The sequence below is a fragment of the Vombatus ursinus genome, unplaced genomic scaffold, assembly GCF_900497805.2.
Source record: "Vombatus ursinus unplaced genomic scaffold, bare-nosed wombat genome assembly UNPS02014801.1, whole genome shotgun sequence".
NCBI classification, from domain to species: domain Eukaryota; kingdom Metazoa; phylum Chordata; class Mammalia; order Diprotodontia; family Vombatidae; genus Vombatus; species Vombatus ursinus.
In genome coordinates, this window is record NW_020954579.1 from 5289867 (window position 1) to 5305493 (window position 15627).

The 15627-nt window shown below is 37.7% G+C and overlaps 1 protein-coding gene across 4 annotated transcripts in view; it reads right to left on the minus strand.

The window, feature by feature from the left end:
- The window catches only part of ZNF652 (zinc finger protein 652), a 100129-nt gene that overhangs the window by 25592 nt on the left and 58910 nt on the right, over positions 1-15627 (minus strand). For 2 of the 4 annotated variants that reach the window (XM_027872736.1, XM_027872735.1), the window contains one exon: positions 7563-7734. The exons of the other annotated variants lie outside the window; for them this stretch is intronic. The gene's annotated coding sequence lies outside the window, so the exon portion shown is untranslated. The remainder of the gene's footprint in view (positions 1-7562; positions 7735-15627) is intronic. 4 annotated transcript variants of the gene reach the window in all.

Below are 15627 nucleotides of genomic sequence, written 5' to 3' on the forward strand. Positions count from 1 at the left end.
AATGGTTGAAAAAATTAAGATCTGATTAATCACAGGCTTTTTCTGAAACAACTGTACATTTGCCAAGTAATTAATTACCAAATTTATGTTTTCTAAGTTTTCAGATGTGAAAGGGAAATTCCTATATAAAAGCCAACCATGCTGAAATTATATCTGTTGAAATATGTCTTGCAAAGGCTGACCACTAGACAGCCTACATCCTTCACTAATATTCTCACAATGCCATAAAGAAATCAAGGAAGGCTTCCTGAATGACCCCTGGAAAACTTAAGGGAGAGCAAGAGTAAAAGATGGGCAAGACAGATGAGCTGTGATCTATATCACTGGAGGGAATATCTATATATTGTGAGGTCACTGATATACTTGAGGACTTACAGAAACACTATGTAAAAGTTAGGTGGTGCAGTAGATAGATAGAGTGCCAGGCCTGGAAAGAGAAAGACTCATTTTCCTGAGTTCAAATCTGGCCTCTGACACTTACTAGCTGCGTGATCCTAGGCAAGTCACTTAACCTTGTTTGCCTCATTTTCCTTACCTGTCAAATGAGCTGGAGAAGGAAATGGCAAACCACTCCAGTAGCTTTGCCAAGAAAACTTCAAATGGGGTCACAAAGAGTCAGACACGACTGAAAACTACTTAACAACACATAAAAGTTACAGTATCAACCATATCCAAATGAAACTACAGAGCGGAAAAAAGAACTATCTAATGTAGTTTTTTTCCCTGACTTTCTTAGGATAAATTTAATATTTGTTTTCTAGTGTTGTTACTACTGTATTTCTATTTTATTTTCTTTAGGGTTTTAAAGAAAGCTTAGTAGAAACATTATGGTGTCTGAAGGACCTTGAACTTCTGGAGTCAGAAAAGACTAGGTTCCCTGGACAGCTAGGTGGCACAGTAGATAGAGCACTGGCCCTGAAGCCAGGAAGACCTGAGTTCAAATCCTGCCTCAGACCAAACACTTGACACTTACTAGCTGTGTGACCCTGGGCAAGTCACTTAACCCCAACTGCCTAAAAATAAAAATTAAATTAAATTAAAAAAAAGACTAGGTTCCCAGCTGTGACACTTACTAGTTCTGTCAATAAGCAAGTATTTATTAAGTACCTACTGAGTGCCAGGCACTATGCTAGGCACTGGGGATACAAATACAATTAATGAAACTATCATACTCACAAGAAGATTATATTCTGATTGGATATGTGGGATGAGGCAGAAGAAAGTCAAGAATAAAACCAAGGTTATGAACCTGAACCACTAGAAGAATGGGGGTGCCTCTCCTAAAAATAAGGAACAGTGAAAAAGCATGAAGGATAAAGATGAGTTATGTTTTGGATATGTTGAGTTTGGGGTACCTCCAAGACCTCTCAAATGTCCAAAAAGCAACTAGGGGTAATGAGGGACTCACCAGGGGAGAATCTGAGGCTGGGGATATAGATGTGTGAGTCATCTTCCTAGAACTGATAATTAAATCCATGAAAGTTGATGAGGTTACCCAGAGAGTATAAAGAGAGAAGAGCAGGAGACCCAGACAAAGCCTTGGGGAATAACAACAGTTGGAAACAAACTGGATGGATGGATAAGTTAGCAAGAAGCCATCAGAAAGATTGGATGAGACTCAGGAGAAAGTAGTGTCATAAAAAGCCAAAAAGGACAGAATATCTAGGAAGACAGGGTGGTCACCAGTATCAAATACTGCACATAAATAAAGAAGAGTTAGGCCTGAGAAAGACCATCAGATTTGGCAATAGAAGATCACTAATAACTCTGGAGAGAGTAGTTTAAATTGAGTGATTAGACTGGAGGCTAGAATACAAAGAACTGAGAAGTGAGTGAGAGGAAATGAAGTGGAGGCAGTTTTTCTAGGAGTTTGGCCAAGAACTAGAGGAGAAACATAGGATGATAGGTTAAGGAGATGGTTGGGTCTAATGAAAGTTTCTTAAGAATGGGGAGAATTAGGTACATCTGGAATCAGCAGAGAAAAAAAGGAGAGGTTGAAAATTAGACAAGAAGATGATGGGGGGGAATCTGGAGAGGCAAGGGCACATGTACAGGGGTTAGCCTTGGCAAGGAGAAGGGTTACCTCATCAGAATGGAGGAATGGAGGAGGGAGAAGAGAATGATGTCAAGGAGGTTTGGAAATGAAGAGAAGAGAGGCAGAATCAAGATGACAGAATGAAAGGTCATAACTGCTGAAACTCCCCCAAATCTCTTCTATAACAACTACAGAAAATGTGCCAAACCAAATTCTGAGTGGGAAAGACACGAAAAAATTAGAATGAAATAGGCTGGAAAAATGAGCAAACAACAACAAAAAAGAACCTGACCATAAATAGCTACTATGGTGAAAACTTCAAGGCAAAACTCAGAAGGCAATGATTTGAAAACATCTACAAGCAAAGCTTCAGAGACAATTGCAGATCAGACACAAGTCCCACAAGAATTACTAAAAGAACTAAAGAGATTTTTTTTAAAGAGCAAAAAATTTTTAAAAATTAAAGAGCAAGAAAGGAAAAATTAGAAAATGAAATTAAGACAGAATTCATGGCAAATAGCCTTAATATTCTCAATAAAGAAGCAAGTTCTAAGTCAAGAAGATGTGGGAGAGAGAAGTGTGGGAGGCTTGAGAAATAACTTGGAATAGCTTCTTTGGGAGTGAGAAAGACATTTAATTAGGAAGGAGGACAGCTTTTACTCTGGTGAGGGACCAGTTGAGATTACTTAACAAAAACCTGTAGGGTATACAGTCAACCCAGCTGTTCTTCCAGTTCCATTCAGCTGCACTTGAATAGGAGTAGGAGAGTTATATGGTGTGAATCATTCAGGAATAGGATTTGGCAAGGGATCACCAGAGGCAACATAAAGGGATAAAGGATTCAAGAATAGATGGCAGTGGTAGAATGAAACTAGCTAACTCTAAGGTCATGGCTAGAGAAGGTGGAAAGTGAAGTTAGAGAGGAAGAATGACCTTTGAAAGTAGTAAGGACTGGAGGGGCTGGAGGTCTTAGTGAGGGTGAAGAACAGGTTTAAGTAGGGTGAGGCACAGAGATGGAATGACAGAAGGTTACAGTTAAATAAAAGAATGCCAGAATTTTTAATTAAGGAACCCTAAGCAAGTAATTTTATTTCTCCAAGCATCATTAACACAACCTAAAAAATGGGAATAATCCTTGCACTACCACTTCACTGTGTTGTTGTAGGAAAACACAATTACTAAGAACCACAAATTGTAAGGCTGTTCAGGTATTTATTAATCTTAATTAATTAAGAATTTCAATTAAACAAATACTTATTAAGCATCTATTATATGCAAAGGCATTGTATTAGCATTGGGATATAGAGATGAAATGAAAACTAGCCCCTGCTCTCAAGAAACTTGTGTTCTTTTATGGATATATGATAATTTGAAGAAGGAGAGAGAGTACTGACAACCTTGGAAGGCAGAGAATCAATAAAGGCAGGTGGCACATAGGAAAAAGCACCTGAGACATGCCTTAAAAGAAGTTAAGGATTCTAAGAAGTGAAAATGAGGAATTTCATTCTAGGCCAGAGCTAGGAGATCTTGTGTAAAGGCAAAAAGGCCAAGAGGTGGTATATACAATTATAATGACATTAGGAAACAAGTAGACCATATTGGCTAGATCAAGGACAGTGTAAAAAAGGAAATAATGTGAAATAAGTCTGAAAATGTAGGCTAGAACCACACTATGAAGAATTTAAAATAATAACATTTATAAAGTGATTTACAGTTATCTCATTTGATTCTCAAAACAAGCCTGGGATGTAGGTACTATTATTATCCACCATTTTACAAATGAGGAAACTGAGTTTGACAGAGGTTAAATGTTTACCTCAGGTTACACACCTGGTGTCTGAGGCTGGATTTGAACTTCGGTCTTCCCAACTTCAGGTCTAGTGCTCTATCCACTGTACCACTTAAATGCCAGGCTGGAAAGTTTGTATGAACTTATAGGTCAAGTACTGTTGAGAAAAAAAGTGAAGCTAACACAGCAGGGATCCTGGAGCTAGGAAACCAATCTGACTTTGAATCTCATCTCATACACTAACAAGATGGATGATCAAGGCAAATCACTTCATTCTTCAGAGGCTGTTTTCTATTCAGTAAAAATGAAGAAGATGATCCCTGCATTACCTACTTCACAGGGTTATCGTGAAGAGACAATTTTGCAAACGTAGTTACAAATGTTAGTTATGTGACCTACTTCTTACCCTAAAGGAATCTGTAATCTGGTTGAGGAAACAATTACATAAGCACCATAAAAATTCCAAGTACTATAATAATCTCACTACTTTGCATCTATACAATGCTTTATCATTTAAACATTGTTTTCATACACAACAACCTAGCGAAGTGGAAAAAGAGTAGAAAGCAGGTACTCCCCAGACATAGTAAAGAGTAGTGTCTAACAACACAGAGATATAGGTTTAATACTATCTGAAAGCAGTAAAAATGAATGTAAATCATAGAATCTTAGAGTTGGAAGAGACCTTAGATGTCTTTTAGTTTATCCTACACCTGAAAGGGGCAGCTGGGTGGCACAGTGGATACAGGTCCAGATCTGGAGTCAGGAAGACCCAAGTTTAAATTCTGATTTAGACACTACCTGTGTGACCTTGGGCAAGTCACTTAACTCTATTTGTCTCAGTTCCTTCATCTGTCAAAAGAGCTGAAGAAAGAAATTGCAAATCATTCCAGTATCTTTGCCAAGAAAACCCCAAACGGGGTCACAAAGACATGACTGAAATGACTCAGTAACAACATACTTGAAAGAAGTCTCCTCTATAACATGCCTATAAACTGATTAATCAGGGTCCACTTAAAGACATTCGATGAAAGAAGATTCCCTACTTCCCCCAGCAGTCCATTCTACTTTTGCACAACTCTAATTGTTAGGAATATTTTCTGTACATCAAGCTGAAACTGGCTTCTACAACTTTCAACCACTCCTCTGAGTTCTACAGTTTACTCTGCAAACCGGATTAAATGTAGTTCTTCCATATGACATGTGTCTTCAAATATCTGAAAGGTCATCCCGTACCTTCTAAATCTTCTCTTCTTCAGAAAATGCATTTCCAAATTCCTTCAAGTAAGCCTTGCAGGGATTTTGTCTGTAATTACCTCATCATCCCTGCTACCCTCCTCAAGCAGTTGATTGTTTTTGCTGTTGTTGTTGTTCAGTCACATCTGATTCCTCATGACCACAACATGCTAGGCCTTTTTATCCTCCACTATCTCTCAAAGTCTGTCCAAGTTCACATTCACTGTTTCCATAAAACTATCTATTCATCTCATCCTCTGCCATCCTCTTTTCTTTTTGCCTTAAATCTTTTCCAACATCAGGGTCTTTTTCAATTAGTCCTGTCTTCTCATTATGTGACCAAAGTATTTAAGCTTCAGCTTCAGTATTTGACCTTCCAATGAGCAATCTGAATTAATTTAAGTACTGAGTGATTTGACCTCTTTGCTGTCCAAGGGACTATCTAAAGTCTTCTCTAGCACCACAATTCTGTGGCATACAGCTTTCCTTATAGTCCAACTTTCACAGCTGCTATACACTGCTACTGGAAAAACCATAACTTTGACTATATAGCACTTTGTCGGCAAGGTGATGTCTCTATTTTTTAGTATGCTGTCTAGAGTTGCCATAGTTTTCCTTCCAAAGAGCAAGAGTCTTTTAATTTCATTGCTGCAGTTGCAGTCTACAATGATCTTTGAGCCCAGGAATATAAAATCTGACATAGCTTCCATTTCTTCTTCATCTATATGCCATGAAGTGATGGGACCAGTTGCCAAGATCTTAGTTTTTTATGTTTTTTTTTAAACGTTAAGCTTGAAGCCAGCTTTTTTTTTTTTTTTTTTTTTTTTTTTGGTGAGGCAATCGGGGTTAAACTGTCAAGTAAGTCTGAGGTCATATTTGAACTCAGGTCCTCCTGACCCCAGGGCCAGTGTTCTATCCACTGCACCACCTAGCCACCCCTTTGAAGCCACCACCTTTTGTACCCTCCTTTCACCCTCAAGAGGCTTTTTAATTCCTCTTCACTTTCTGCCATCAGAGTGGTATCATCTGCCTAGCTAAGATTGTTCATATTTCTCCCAGCAACCTTAATTCCAGTTTTTGACTCACTTAGCCTTGCATTTCACATGATGTACTCTGTATATAAGTTAAATAAATAAGGTGACAATATGCAGCCTTGTTGTAATCCTTTTCCAGTCTTAAACCAATCAGTTGTTCCACATTCAGTTCTAACTGTTGCTGGAACCTATTTTATATACTGGACTTAATTTTTTCCCTGTTGAGTTTCATTGCATTAATTTAATCCCACACCACCCTAGCCTATCAAGATTTTTTTGGATGCCAACTTTGTTAGTTAACATCTTAGCTATGCTAAGAAATGTCTCACTCTCACTTACTCCACATATCCCATCAGTTGCCAAATCTTATCATAAGATCATAGAATCATATATCCAGAGTTGGAAGAGATCTCAGAGACCATCTAGTCCAGTTTATAGTTGCAGAAACTGGGGCTGAAAGAGGCTGAGTGAATCACCCAAAGTTACACAGGCAGTAAATGGTAGAGCCCAGATTCTAACTCAGTTCTTCTGGCTCCAAAGTCAGAGATCATTCCACTGTACCGCACTGCCTCACCAAATCTTGATTCTATTCCTACATCTCTTGAATTCTTATATCATCTGTTCCTCACTTCTAACAGAGCCACCACCCTAATTCAGGCCCTTACCACCTCTCATCTAGACTACTGCAACAGCTTTTCTACTTGGAGCCTTTCACTTTTTTAAATGAACAAAGCATTTTATTAATCAATCCAGTATGGTTTGTTCTAATGTTTTTTGTTGGCAGCTTCCAACCACATATCCAGCAATTCTATCCAGGTCTCTCTGTCCCTGAGGTGTCAGCTTTTGACCCCTATCCTAATCCTTCTCCATCATCGAGTCCCCCATGTTACTCCTGTGGTTTGCAGGACTCTTTGGGCAACACTTTCACAGTTTCTGATGAATTGACTGGGCATGACCTCATTGCATGGTGCCCCTACCATAGATCTTGATCATGGATCCTATACCTGCACCACCTTAGAGGTACAGTGCTGGACTGTGGAACTTGTGGGTAGAATCAGTTCTTGTGGCAGAATGTCAGCTCCTTATAAGTTTAGCCCATTTTACCACGTGCACACATTTGAGGACTCACAGCTTCCCTGATTTTCTAAGAAGGTAGCCAAGGCCCTGACAAACTTCTGTTGGTTCACATTCTTCACTATGACTCCAGGTGTCACATGGACTCCACACAACTAACTAAAGAGAAAGCAAGCCTCTCTATCTTTGCTGATTTCTTCCTAAGTCTTTCTCCACAGCAACTGTTTCTATTTTTTTTATCTCAAACTCCCAACAAAATCTCAACCCCACACACTTACAGCAGATTACTGAGAAAATTGAATTTGACATGAGTTTGTTCAGTATCTCTCTCCTCCACTCTTAACACTTCTCATTGCCCATTTCTCCTTCCCCTGAGTTATTAGAGAAGATGTACCTGTATTACTTCCTAGGTATAATCCTTCTATCCATTTATGTCCTTGATCCATTTCCTTCCTGCTTCCCTGTAGAACCTTGCTCCAGGAATCAACTCTTCAATTTCATAATTCTCCCTCTTCTCCAATGCCTCCTTACCGCCTCTTTACAACCTTTCCCAGGTCTCCTCAATCCTTTAAAAAAAAAAAAAAGGGTCTTCTCTTTATCACTTTTTAAAAATTATGAAGGAATTATAAACATTTTATAAACTTAATAAACATGAATATTTAAATATAAAAAAGACTATATATGAAAGTTTTTTTTAAAGAATAAATTACATTTAATATATCAAAACTGTCCTGTTTGTGTTCCCTTCTGAACTCCCCTGTATTCTCTTCTGTATATTTGTAATGTTTCTTTGATGACCTTTCATTTATTTATTTATTTATTTTTGGCTAGGCAATGGGGTTAAGTGACTTGCCCAGGGTCACACTGCTAGTAAGTGTTATGTGTCTGAGGCCACATTTGAACTCAAGTCCTCCTGAATTCAGGGCTGGTGCTCTATCTACTGTGCCACCTAGCTGCCCCAGATGATCTTTTATTTTTTTAAAAAAATATGTATTTTTAGTTTTCAACATTTACTTCCATAAGATTTTAAGTTCCAAATTTTCTCCCCATCTCTCCACCCCCCCACCCCAAGACAGTGTGTAATTTGATATAGGCTCTACACATACATTCATATTGAACCTATTTTCACAATACTCATGTTGTAAAGAAGAATTAGAACCAATGGGAGAAACCACAAGAAAGAAAAAAAAGAAAGCAAATAGTATGCTTCAATCTGCACTCCATAGTTCTTTTTCTGGATGTAGACAGCATTTTTCATCACGAATCTTTTGGAGTTGTCTTGGATCCTTGCATTGGTAAGAAGAAATGAGTCTATCAAAGTTAGTCATTGCACATTATGGCTGGTATACAATGTTCTCCTGGTTCTGCTCACTTCACTCAGCATTAGTTTCATAAAAGTCTTTCCAGGTTTTTCTGAAGTCCACTTGCTCATCATTTCTTTTTTTTTTAAATTAATTTATTTTTAGTTTTCAAAATTCACTTTCATAAGCTTTTGAGTTTTAAATTTTCTACCCCTCCCTCTCCAAGATGGCATGCTATCTGATATAGGTTCTACATATACACTCCTATTAAACATATTTTCACATTAGTCATATTGTGACATAAGAAAAATTAGAACCAATAGGAGGAACCACAAGAAAGAATAAACAAAACAAAACAGAAGAAAAAAAAGAGCAAACGGTATGCTTCCATTTGCATTCAGACTCCAAGTCGCTTTCTCTGGATGTGGATAGCATTTTCTATCATAAGACTTTTGGAGATGTCTTAGATCATTGCATTGCTGAGAAGAGATGAGTCTATCAAAGTTAGTCATCATACAATGTTGCTGTTACTGTGTACAATGTTCTCTTGGTTCTGTTCACTTCACTCAGCATCAGTCCATACAAGTCTTTCCAGGTTTTTCTGAAGTCCACTTGCTCATTATTTTTTATAGCACAATAGTATTCCATTACATTCACATACTACAACTTGCTCAGCCATTCCCCAACTGATGGGCATCCCCTCAATTTCCAAATGATTTTTTATTTTCATCACTACTAGAACCCACTCACTCCCTTCCCACAACTCTACACTGTAAAAATAAAATCCTCCCTTATAACAAATAAGCATGGTCAAACAAATTAAAAAATGAGCACACCAGTGGTGTGCTAGTAAATGTTTAACAACCAGCTCTTCACAAAAGAAAAAAATGTGTGCATGTCATACTTTTAGGTGAAATATTCATTATTAACATTTCTTAATTCCTTTAAATTCTAAATCAGAGGTGTCAAACAGAAGGCCCCAACTAGATTAAAATTTAACTGAGAAATATTTAAATAAAAATACAACTGAACATAGATAATGTTAATATATGGTTTTCTAAGTCAATATTCTGCTGGCAAGGATGCTTATATACTGTTCAGTGGCCCCAATTCTACTTGAGTTTGACACCACTAGTCTAGACAATCAACAAAATAATAAATCAACCCCTGATTTGTAGCACTAGCCAATTTCTGAGATATAAATGTCCACACTCAAAATTTGACAATCAATACTAGTCAGTTCTAGCATACCTCTAGATGTCTGAAAATAAGTAACTCATTCTCTATCTCTAATCAATCACTCTCTGCTAAGAAGTAGAAAGCATATTCATTATCAGTCTTCTGGAATTATGACTGATCACTGCATCGGATCACAGTTCTTGAGCCCAAGTTATTTTTCCTTTACATTATTGTAGTTATTGTATGTTCAGCTAGGTGGTGCAGTGGCTAGAGCATTCCTGGAGTCAGGAAGACCTGTGTTTGAATCCAGACACTTACTAGCCTGGGCAAGTCATTTAACCTTGTTTGTCTCAGTTTCCTTATCCATAAAATGAGCTGGAGAAGGAAATGGCAAACCATTTCAATATCTTTACCACAAAAACCCCCAAAAGGGTCACAAAGAGTTGGCCACAACTGAAATGACCGTACAACAACAAAGTCACTGTATAAACTGTTTTGCTTGTTCTGTTCTCTTCACTCTTTATCAGTTTATAAGAGTCTTCCTAGGCTTCTCTGAATCCTTTTGGTCATATTTATGGCATGCTTCTTTTCTACAAAGAAAAAGTGCTGCTATAAATATTTTTGTACATAAGGGTCCTTTCCCTCTATCTTTGACTTCTTTGTGATACATGGCTCACAGTGGTATTGATGGATCAAAGGAAGGGTACAGTTTAGTGACTTTTGGGGTAGAGTTACAAATTGCTTTCCAAAATAGCTGGATCAATTCACAATTCCACCAACAGTGCATCAATTGCACTCTTCCTCCAATAGCCCCTCTAACATTATGTCATTCTATTTATTCATTTTTGCCAATCTGACAGAAACTTACTAATGATTTGAAATATTTTTTCATGTAGTTGTTGATGGTATTCTCTTCTTTTGAAAACTGCCTGTTCCTATCATTTGACCATTTGTCTATTGTGGAATGGCTCTTATATATAAACAAATCATATATCTATGTACACTCTGAAAGTATTGCCCAAAGTGCCCTGCATAAATCATATATCTATATGTATGTATATTTATATACATGTATGCATATATGTATATATCAACCTTTTATCAAATTTACTGTACAAATTTCCCCTGCTTAATTTTTTCCTTTCTAATTCCAACTGCATTAATTTTGCTTGTACAAATTTTTTTCAATTTTATAGAATCAAAATTGTCCATTTTGGTATACCAAGATAGGGTCAAAATGGGTATAGGATTTAGATATAAAGGCTGGTGTTATTAGCAAACTAGGAGAGCAAGGAATAGTTTAACTGTCAGATTTATGGAGAAGGAAAGAATTTATGACCAAACAAGAGATAGAGAACATTATGAAATGCAAAATGGATGATTTTGATTACATTAAATTGAAAAGTTTTTGCACAAACAAAGCCAATGCAACCAAGATTAGAAGGGAAGCAGAAAGCTGGGAGACAATTTTTACAGCCAATGTCTCTTAATAAAGGTCTCATTTCTCCAATACATGGAGAACTGAGTCAAATTTATAAGAATACAAGTCATTCCCCAATTGATAAATGGTCAAAGGATATGAACAGTCAGTTCTCAGATAAAGAAATTAAAGCCATCTATAGTCACATGAAAAAATGTTCTAAATCACTACTGATTAGAGAAATGCAAATCAAAACAACTCTGAGGTATCACATCACACCTATCAGATTGGCTAACACAACAAAACAGGAAAATGAAAAATGTTGAAGAAGATGTGGGAAAATTGGAACACTAATGCATTGTTGGGGGAGTTGTGAACTGATATAACCATTCTGAAGAGCAATTTGGATTTATGCCCAAAGAGCTATAAAACTGTGCTCACCTTTGACCCAGTAATACCACTTCTAGGTCTGTGTCCCAAAGAGATCATAAAAATGGGAAAAGGACCCACATGTACAAAAATATTTATAGCAGGTCTTTTTCTTGTGGCCAAGAAGTGGAAGTTGAGGGGATGCCCATCCATTAAGGAATGGCTGAACAAGATGTGGTATATAAATGTAATGGAATACTATTGTGCTATAAAAAAAGATGAACAGGTGGACTTCAGAAAAACCTGGAAAGACTTATATGAACTGACTCTGAATGAAGTGAGCAAACCCAGGAAAACATTGTACACAGTAACAGCCACATCATGGGATGACTAACTGATAGACTTAGCTCTTCTCAGCAATACAAAGATCTAAGACAACTCCAAAAGACTCATGATGGCAAATGCTATCCACATTCAGAGAAAGAACTTTGGAGTCTGAATGCAGATGGAAGCATGTTATTTGCTCTTTTCTCTGTTGTTTTATTTTGTTTCTTCTTTCTTGTGGTTCTTCCCATTGGTTCTAATTCTTCTTTATAACATGACTAATATGAAAATATATTTAATAAGAATGTATATGTAGAGCCTATATCAGATTGCACACCATCTTGGGGAGGGGGGAAAGGAAGGAGGAGAAGAAAATTTAAAACTCAAAATCTTATGAAAGTGAATACTGAAAACCAAAAATAAATAAATTTTTTTAAAAAATTGTCTCTTTTGTCTTTTATGACCATCTCTATCCTTTGCTTGGTCAAGAACTGCAAAAGGCATATCTTTTCCTTCTTTAATTTATGATATCCCTTTTATCTTTAGGTCATGAATCCATCTGGAACCTCTTCACAACCTTTTATAACATCTAGCTATCCTTCCTTTTCCCTTTAGTGTCAAACATTTGAAAAAGGTTTTCTCTTACTTTCTTATCACTCTGCTAAGCTCCTTGAAATCTCGCTCTCCCACTACTACCATTCAAGACAAAGTACTCTTTTAAAGGTCAGCAACAGCCTCTATCAGCCTCCTCCTTTTTTACTTCTCTGCAGCATTTAACACTGGGGTTCATCACCCTAACCACCCCACCCTTTCATCTCTTGCTTTGTAAGACACAATCCTCTTCTAATTCTCCTCCTATTCCTATCTTTTTGACTACTTCTTTGTCTCCTAAATCACTTAAGATAGCTGATACCCAAAATTCTGTTCTTAGGGCTCTTCTCTCCTTTCTCTACATCTGGCAATAAAATTTACTTCCATGGTTTCAATGGTCACCTTTATTACACAGGCACAGTACTAAGCACTGGGGATACAGAGAAGGGCAAAAGACAGTCCCTGCCCTCAAGAAGAATACATAATGGGATAAACAACATATGACTAAGTATATATAAGTTATATACAAAGTAGATGAAAGTAATCTAAAAAGATAAGGCATTAGCAGCTAGGGGGACTGAAAAAAGTTTCCTTCAGAAGGCAGGATCTGAGCTAAGTGTGAAAGGAAGCCTGGGAAACTAAAAGGCAGAAGTGATGAGGCAGAGAGTTGTAGGCAGAAGGGAAAGCCAGTGAAAAAGGGAAACAGATTATTGTATTCAAGGCCAGTGTGGATTATAGAACACATAGAGAATAACATTTCATGAGGCTGGAAGGGCAGGAAGAGCCCAGCTTATGAATTCTCATAAATACAAAACAGAGAATTTTATATTTGATACTAGAGGTAATAGGGAACCACTGGAACTTAGGGGGTGACTTGGTCAGACCTACACTTTAGAAAAATAATCTTGGCAGCTAAGCGGAGGAAGATCAGCCTAACAGGCTGATCTCCTGGCCCTTACCTTTCTCTCCAGTAAAGTTCAACAAAATTGAATCAACTCCGAAACTCAATGCCCCTCAGTTCTCCCTGGCCCTGGGACCCTTCTCCTTCTCTGATTAGAGAGTGGAAAGTGGATTACAGAACTCCTCTCAGATCCTCCATTTAAGGAGTGGGCCCAGGGCAGCCACTTCATCTCCCACTTGACTGTAAGTACCACGTCCCCCTCTCCACGTCTCCCCTGATTTTCAACCTCTTTTTGTATTTGTCGTCTTCCATAGCACTGTGAGCTCCTTTAAGTCAGACACTATCTTTTGCCCTTCTTTGTATCCTTAGTGCTTAGTACAGTGCCTAGCTTAAGAGGAGGCACTTAATAAATATTTACTGATGACTGAATTAGTGTGTGAAGAGATTTAAAACAGAGAGACAAGTAGTAATCCAGGCAAGAAGTGATAAGGGTCTTTATGATGATGGGAGAGAAGGGGCCTTACATGAAAATGAGGATGACGCTGATCAATACTAGGGGTGGTGATAAGCAATAAGAGTAAAGCAATGCTGTCAATTCTTATTTTGCTTCTGTTTTCTCTGCCAAGGAGAACAGCCTTTGGACTAGAAAGGAAAGAATCAAAATGGCTAATGGGAGTTTGACTGATTTTTAATACAAAGTGATAGGAGGGTCACAGGATCATAAATCCAGAACTGGAAAGGATCTTAGAGGTTATGAAGCCCAATTTATTTATTTAGAGTAAGAAAACTGAAGTCCAGAAAGGTTAAGTGACTAGCCTAAGGTCAGAAGATGGTTTAAAAAAAAAAAAAAGGAAGGAACAAAGCCAGGATTGAATTTAGTTTCTAGAACTCCAAATTCATACTTCTTTCTAACACACCAAAATACTTCCCTTAAGAGAGCACCTATCCCGAGCTGTGTGACTCTGGGCACCTAGCTGTGTGACTGTGGGCAAGTCACTTAACCCCGACAGCCTCACCCAAAAAACAAAAACAAAACAAACAAACAAAAAAAAAAAACCAAAAACAGAGAGAGCACCTAGCTGCTCTTAATGAACTGAGGGTCCTGAGGTTGCTTCATCTAGAAGAACTATGTCCTCAGGTACTGAAAGAACTGGCAGATGCAATTACTGAAGAATTGTTGATACCTGAACAATCATAGAGGATGAAAAAAAAAACTGCAGGACTGGAAAAAGGCAAATAGCCAGATTTTCATAAAGGTTAGAGAATGGAGTCTGCAAACTGCTGGCTAATGAGTTTAATTTTGATTCCTGGTAAAATTTTAGAACAGATTAATGAACTTTGAAAAAAATAAACAAATACAGAGTTAGCAAGGCTTCAACAAGAAAAGGCCATGCCAGACTAACCTTAATTCTCTTTTTGGACAATATTATTAACATTTGTGAGTGGTAGTAAGATGAAGTTGATCGTTAAAAGCAGAGTATTGAAGCTAACATGCACATGTATATTCAAGTACCCAAGAAGAGGTCAAAGGTTGCAGGGCAGAAAGGAAAACAATAAGCCATGTATTAAACTTCTGAGATAGGAGTCAGAATAACCTACAGATCGGTATTTTATAAAAAGGATCTAGATTACATGATACATAAATGGATAAAATGAATCTCAGTGGTGGAGAGGCAAGTGGTAGTGAGGAGCAGACTCTTTGTGGCAGCAGGGCTTGAGAGGAATAATTTCTCACTATTGTGCTTCTCATCACTCACTTTATTCACTCATTCATTCATTAGTATGTATCTTGTACAGTGTGGTATAGTGAGCAGATCCGCCCTCACAGTAAAGAAGACTTTTGTTCAAGTTCTGCCTTCCAATTGGCCTCCCTACCTTAAATCTCTCCCTACTTTAAACCAGGTTCCGCAGAGCTGACAGACACTTAAGTCTTTCCTCTGAGCTTCAATCTCTCATCGCTAAGTGCCTATTGCTTATCAGCTTATAAATCTTACTGTACTACAGAAGTTATTATTATGAATTCCAGTCCTTTGGTTTGCTAATTTTTGTTTGTTTGTTTTTTGGTGAGGCAACTGGGGTTAAATGACTTGCCCAGAGTCACACAGCTAGTGAGTGTTAAGTGTCTGAGGCCACATTTGAACTTAGGTCCTCCTGACTCCAGGGCCAGTACTCTATCCATTGTGCCACCTAGCTGCCCCCTCCCAGGTTTGCTAATTTTTTACTTCCCCTCTCCTCTGCCATTTGTTAACTTCTAATCTCCCAATTCATCTCCACCACTCTTTGCTTCATTTGCCATCAACCCACTTAACCTCAGGCTTTATCATTCTAATGTCTCACTAGCTACTGAGTACCCTAGAATCCCTTTCACCTATAA